This window comes from Mesoplodon mirus, assembly GCF_964341445.2.
Source record: "Mesoplodon mirus genome assembly, chromosome: 19".
Taxonomy (NCBI): domain Eukaryota; kingdom Metazoa; phylum Chordata; class Mammalia; order Artiodactyla; family Ziphiidae; genus Mesoplodon; species Mesoplodon mirus.
The window spans coordinates 36,165,127-36,172,079 of NC_138995.1; positions in this window are offsets into that span (position 1 = coordinate 36,165,127).

Genomic DNA, 6,953 nt, shown 5'->3' on the forward strand with positions numbered 1-6,953 from the left:
TATTCACCAGTTCACTCAGTAACTAATCTTTTTGTTATCTGCTTTATGAAGCCATCAGTTTTCCCATTAGGTTTTTTTTCTTTAATGTTTGTTTGTGTATTTATGTATTTATTTATTTTTGGCTGCATTGTGTCTTAGTTGTGGCACATGGGAGTTTTTGTTGCAGCGCACAGGCTCTTCATGTTGGCATGTGGGTTTCTCTCTAGTTGCGGCACATGGGCTTAGTTGCCCCATGGCATGTGAGAGGCAGATTCTCTATTTTTTTTTTTTCCTGCGTTATGCAGGCCTCTCACTGTTGTGGCCTCCCCCATTGCGGAGCACAGGCTCCGGATGCACAGACTTAGCAGCCATGGCTCACAGGTCCAGCTGCTCCGTGGCATGTGGGATCCTCCTGGACCTGTACACGAACCCGTGTCCCCTGCATCGGAAGGCGGACTCCCAACCACTGTGCCACCAAGGAAGCCCTGGAAGGCAGATTCTTAACCACTGGACCACCAGGGAAGTCCCCTCCCATTAGGTTTTTATAATTTTTTTTTTAACCAGCTCAGCAGTATTGTCTGAAATTTATCAGAGACTTTTACTTCTCAAAAGGTCCTTCCCATGAACATTTCTTTTTAGACAGTAAACATTGTCTATTTTTGCTTCGTTCCAATAGAATACATTTGATCACATTTTTTTTATACAGCAGGTTCTTAGTCATCAATTTTATACACATCAGTGTATATATGTCAATCCCAATTGCCCAATTCATCACACCACCACCCCCCGCAGCTTTCCCCCCTTGGTGTCTGTACGTTTGTTCTCTACATCTGTGTCTCAATTTCTACCCTGAAAACCAGTTCATCTGTACCATTTTTCTAGGTTCCACATACATGCATTAATATACAATATTTGTTTTTCTCTTTCTGACTTACTTCACTCTGTATGACAGTCTCTAGATACATCCACGTCTCAACAAATGACTCAATTTCTTTCCTTTTTCTGGCTGAGTAATATTCCATTGTATATATGTACCACATCTTCTTTATCCATTCGTCTGTTGATGGGCATTTAGGTTGCTTCCATGACCAGGCAATTGTAAATAGTACTGCAATGAACACTGGGGTGCATGTGTCTTTTTGAATTATGGTTCTCTCTGGGTATATGCCCAGTAGTGGGATTGCTGGATCATATGGTAATTCTATTTTTAGTTTTTTAAGGAACCTCCATACTGTTCTCCATAGTGGCTGTGTCAGTTTACATTCCCACCAACAGTGCAAAAGGGTTGCCTTTTCTCCACACCCTGTCCAGCATTTGTTGTCTGTAGATTTTTTGATGATGCCCATTCTAACTGGAGTGAGGTGATACCTCATTGTAGTTTTGATTTGCATTTCTCTAATAATTAGTGATGTTGAGCAGCTTTTCATGTGCTTCTTGGCCATCAGTATGTCTTCTTTGGAGAAATGTCTATTTAGGTCTTCTGCCCATTTTTGGATTGGGTTGTTTGTTTTTTTAATATCAAGCTGCATGAGTTGTTTATATATTTTGGAGATTAATCCTTTGTCCATTGATTCGTTTGCAAATATTTTCTCCCATTCTGAGGGTTGTCTTTTCATCTTGTTTATGGTTTCCTTTGCTGTGCAAAAGCTTTTAAGTTTCATTAGGTCCCATTTGTTTATTTTTGTTTTTATTTCCATTACTCTAGGAGGTGGATCAAAAAAGATCTTGCTGTGATTTATGTCAAAGAGTATTCTTCCTATGTTTTCCTCTAAGAGTTTTAAGGTGTCTGGTCTTACATTTAGGTCTCGAATCCATTTTGAGTTTATTTTTGTGTATGGTGTTAGGGAATGTGCTAATTTCATTCTTTTACATGTAGCTGTCCAGTTTTTCCAGTACCACTTATTGAAGACACTGTCTTTTCTCCATTGTATATCCTTGCCTCTTTTGTCATAGATTAGTTGATCATAGGTGAGTGGGTTTACCTCTGGGCTTTCTATTTTGTTCCATTGAACTATGTTTCTGTTTTTGTGCCTGTACCATATTGTCTTGATTACTGTAGCTTTGTAGTATAGTCTGAAGGCAGGGGGTCTGATTCCTCCAGCTCTGTTTTTTTCCCTCAAGACTGCTTTGGCTATTTGGGGTCTTTTGTGTCTCCATACAAATTTTAAGAATTTTTCTTCTAGTTCTGTAAAAAATGCCACTGGTAATTTGATAGGGATTGCATTCATTCTGTAGATTGCTTTAGGTAGTATAGTCATTTTCACAGTATTGATTCTTCCAATCCAAGAACATGGTATATCTCTCCATCTGTTGGTATCATCTTTAATTTCTTTCATCAGTGTCTTATAGTTTTCTGCATGCAGGTCTTTTGTCTCCCTAGGTAGGTTTATTCCTAGGTATTCTATTCTTTTTGTTGCAGTGGTAAATGGGAGTGTTTCCTTAATTTCTCTTTCAGATTTTTCATCACTAGTGTATAGGAATGCAAGAGATTTCTGTGCATTAATTTTATATCCTGCAACTTTACCAAATTTATTGATGAGCTCTAGTAGTTTTCTGGTGGCATCTTTAGGATTCTCTATGTATAGTATCATGTCATCTGCAAACAGTGACAGTTTTACTTCTTCTTTTCCAATTTGTATTACTTTTATTTCTTTTTCTTCTCTGACTGCCAAGCCTAGGACTTCCAAAACTATGTTGAATAATAGCAGTGAGAGTGGACATCCTTGTCTTGTTCCTGATCTTAATGGATATGCTTTCAGTTTTTCACCATTGAGAATGATGTTTGCTGTGGGTTTGTCGTATATGGTCTTTATTATGTTGAGGTAGTTTCCCTCTGTGACCACTTTCTGGAGAGTTTTTATCATAAATGGGTGTTGAATTTTGTCCAAAGCTTTTTCTGCATCTATTGAGATGATCATATGGTTTTTATTCTTCAATTTGTTAATATGGTGTATCACATTGATTGATTTGCATATATTGAAGAATCATTGCATCCCTCGGATAAATCCCACTTGATCATGGTGTATGATCCTTTTAATGTGCTGTTGGATTCTGTTTGCTAGTAATTTGTTGAGGATTTTTGCATCTATATTCATCAGTGATATCGGTCTGTAATTTTCCTTTTCTGTAGTATCTTTGTCTGGTTTTGGTATCAGGTTGATGATGGCCTCATAGAAAGTGTTTCATAGTGTTCCTTCCTCCACAATTTTTTGGAAGTCTTTGAGAAGGATGGGTGTTAGCTCTTCTCTAAATGTTTGATAGAATTCATCTGTGAAGCCATCTGGTCCTGGACTTTTGTTTTTTGGAAGATTTTTAATCACAGTTTCAATTTCATTACTCGTGATTGGTCTGTTCATATTTTCAATTTCTTCCTGGTTCAGTCTTGGAAGGTTATACCTTTCTAAGAATTTGTCCATTTCTTCCAGCTTGTCCATTTTATTGGCATAGAGTTGCTTGTAGCAGTCTCTTAAGATGTTTTTTATTTCTGTGGTGTCTGTTGTAACTTCTCCTTTTCATTTCTAATTTTATTGATTTGAGTCCTCTCCCTCTTTTTCTTGTTGAGTCTGGCTAACGGTTTATCAATTTTGTTTATCTTCTCAAAGAACCAGCTTTTAGTTTTATTGATCTTTGCGATTGTTTTCTTTGTTTCTATTTCAGTTATTTCTGCTCTGATCTTTATCATTTCTTTCCTTCTGCTAACTTTGGGTTTTGTTTATTCTTCTTTCCCTAGTTCCTTTAGGTATAAGGTTAGATTATTTATTTGAGATTTTTCTTGTCTCTTGAAATAGGCTTGTATAGCTATAAACTTCCCTCTTAGAACTGTATCCCATAGGTTTTGGATCATTGTGTTTTCATTGTCATTTGTTTCTAGGTATTTTTTGATTTCCCCTTTGATTTCTTCAGTGATGTCTTGTTTATTTAGTAACGTAGTGTTTAACCTCCCTGTGTTTGTGTTTTTTACATTTTTTCCCCTTTAATTCATTTCTAATCTCATAGCACTGTGGTCAGAAAAGATGCTTGATATGATTTCAATTTTCTTAAATTTACTGAGGCTTGATCTGTGACCCAAGATGTGATCTATCCTGGAGAATGTTTCGTGCGCACTTGAGAGGAAAGTGTAATCTGCTGTTTTGGGATGGAATGTCCTATAAATATCAATTAAATCTATCTGGTCTATTGTGTCATTTAAAGCTTCTGTTTCCTTATTTATTTTCATTTTGGATGATCTGTCCATTGGTGTAAGTGAGGTGTTTAAAGTCTCCCACTATTATTGTGTTACTGTTGATTTCCTCCTATCATATATATTTATAATTGTTATATCTTCTTCTTGGATTGATCCCTTGATCATTATGTAGTGTCCTTCCTTGTCTCTTGTAACATTCTTTATTTTAATGTCTGTTTTATCTGATATGAGTATTGCTACTCCAGCTTTCTTTTGATACCCATTTGCATGGAATATCTTTTTCCATCCCCTCACTTTCAGTCTGTATGTGTCCCTAGGTCTGAAGTGGGTCTCTTGTAGACAGCATATATATGGGTCTTGTTTTTGTATCCATTCAGCAAGCCTGTGTCTTTTGGTTGGAGCATTTATTTATTTATTTATTTATTCTTGGCTGTGTTGGCTCTTCGTTTCTGTGCGAGGGCTTTCTCTAGTTGTGGCGAGCCGGGGCCACTCTTCATTGTGGTGTGCGGGCCTCTCACTGTCGCAGCCTCTCTTGTTGTGGAGCACAAGCTCCAGACACACAGGCTCAGTAGTGTGGCTCGTGGGCCTACTTGATCCGTGGCATGGGACCTTCCCAAACCAGGGCTCGAACCCGTGTCCTCTGCATTCACAGGCAGATTCTCAACCACTGCACCACCAGGGAAGCTCGGTTAGAGCATTTAATCCATTCACATTTAAGGTAATTATCGGGATGTATATTCCTATTACCATTTTCTTAATTGTTTTGGGTTTGTTTTTGTAGGTCTTTTTCTTCTCTTGTGTTTCCCACTTAGACAAGTTCCCTTAGCATTTGTTGTAGAGCTGGATTGGTGGTGATGAATTCTCTTAGCTTTTGCTTTTCTGTAAAGCTTTTGATTTCTTCATCGAATGTGAATGAGATCCTTGCCGGGTAGAGTAATTTTGGTTGTAGTTTCTTCCCTTTCATCACTTTAAGTATATCATGCCACTCCCTTCTGGCTTGTAAAGTTTCTGCTGAGAAATCAGCTGTTAACCTTATGGGAGTTCCCTTGTATGTTATTTGTTGTTTTTCCCTTCCTGCTTTCAATAATTTTTCTTTTTTCTTTAATTTTTGCCAATTTGATTACTATGTGTCTCGGTATGTTTCTCCTTGGGTTTATCCTGTATGGGACTTGCTGCACTTCCTGTACTTGGGTGGCTATTTCCTTTCCCTTTTTAGGGAAGTCTTCCACTATAATCTCTTCAAATATTTTCTCGGGTCCTTTCTCTCTCTCTTCTCCTTCTGGGACCCCTATAATGCGAATGTTATTGCGTTTAATGTTGTCCCAGAGGTCTCTTAGGCTGTCTTCATTTCTTTTCATTCTTTTTTCTTTATTCTGTTCTGCATCAGTGAATTCCACCATTCTGTCTTCCAGGTCCCTTATCTGTTCTTCTGCCTCAGTTATTCTGGTATTGATTCCTTCTAGTGTAGTTTTCATTTCAGTTATTGTATTGTTCATCTAATTTGTTTGTTCTTTAATTCTTCTCGTTCTTTGTTAAACATTCCTTGCATCTTCTTGATCTTTGCCTCCATTGTTTTTCCGAGGTCCTGGATCATCTTCATTATCATTATTCTGAATTCCTTTTCTGGAAGGTTGCCTATCTCCACTTCATTTAGTTGTTTTTCTTGGGTTTTACCTTGTTCCTTCATCTGGTACATAGCCCTCTGTCTTTTCATTTTGTCTATCTTTCTGTGAATGTGGTTTTTGTTCCATAGGCTGCAGGATTGTAGTTCTTTTTGCTTCTGCTGTCTGCCCTCTGGTGGATGAGGCTACCCCATGAACATTTTTGAAGACGAAGTACTTTTGCAAAAGCACAAGAGTACCACAATAATTGTCTATAAATGACAGAAAGACTTAAAAGGACAAAGTTAAACATCTGATTACAATGTAATCTGTAAAGAAACTTGGTTACAGTAACCTGAAGTATGACTTGGTAACATTTTCAGAACATACCAGATTTGTAGGAATTACTCAGTTGACAATGCTTCCCATGTAATTTAACATACCAAGTAATCCTGGTTAATTTAGTATTTCTCTGAGATGCCTCAAGTTTCCTCTGAAGAATCTCAAAGTTGGCTGGAGGTCAGAAGAACTTTTAGAATCAGCCAAATAATACTTATTTACTAAGGCAAATACAGATCACTTAAAGGCAAAGGAACTCACAAGCTGTTATCAAAAGCAGTATTCCAAGAAGACTTTGGAGGGAGAAACCAAATTCAGTCTTTTCCCAGCCCATTCCCAACAAAATCCATTTACCCAACTAAATTTCCTTTTCCTTTTCCACAGACCTACGGCTTTCTATATCCATATTATTTTGCTCTTTTCTTTTCCATTCAGAAAAAACCAGAGTCACTCAGAGGACTGAATGAACAGAGTTGTGATGGTTAACCTTATTCATCAACTTGACTGGGCCATGGGGTGCCCAGACATTTGGTCAAAATTATTCTAGTTGTTTCTGTGAGGGTGCTTCTGGGTGAGATTAACATTTAAATTGGCAGACCGAGTAAAGCAGATTGATCTCCTTAATGTGGGTGGCCTCCTCAAGTCAGCTGAGGGCCTGAATAGAACAAATAGGCTGATTCTTCCTCCAGTAAGAGAAAATTCCTTCTACCTGGTTGCCTTCAAACTGGTACATTGTTTTGTTCCTGCCTTTGGACTTCAACTAAAACACTGGCTCTTCCTGGGTCTTGAGTCTGCTGGCATTTGGACTAGAACTACACCATCTGCTCTCCTGGTCTCAAGCCTCTGAATTT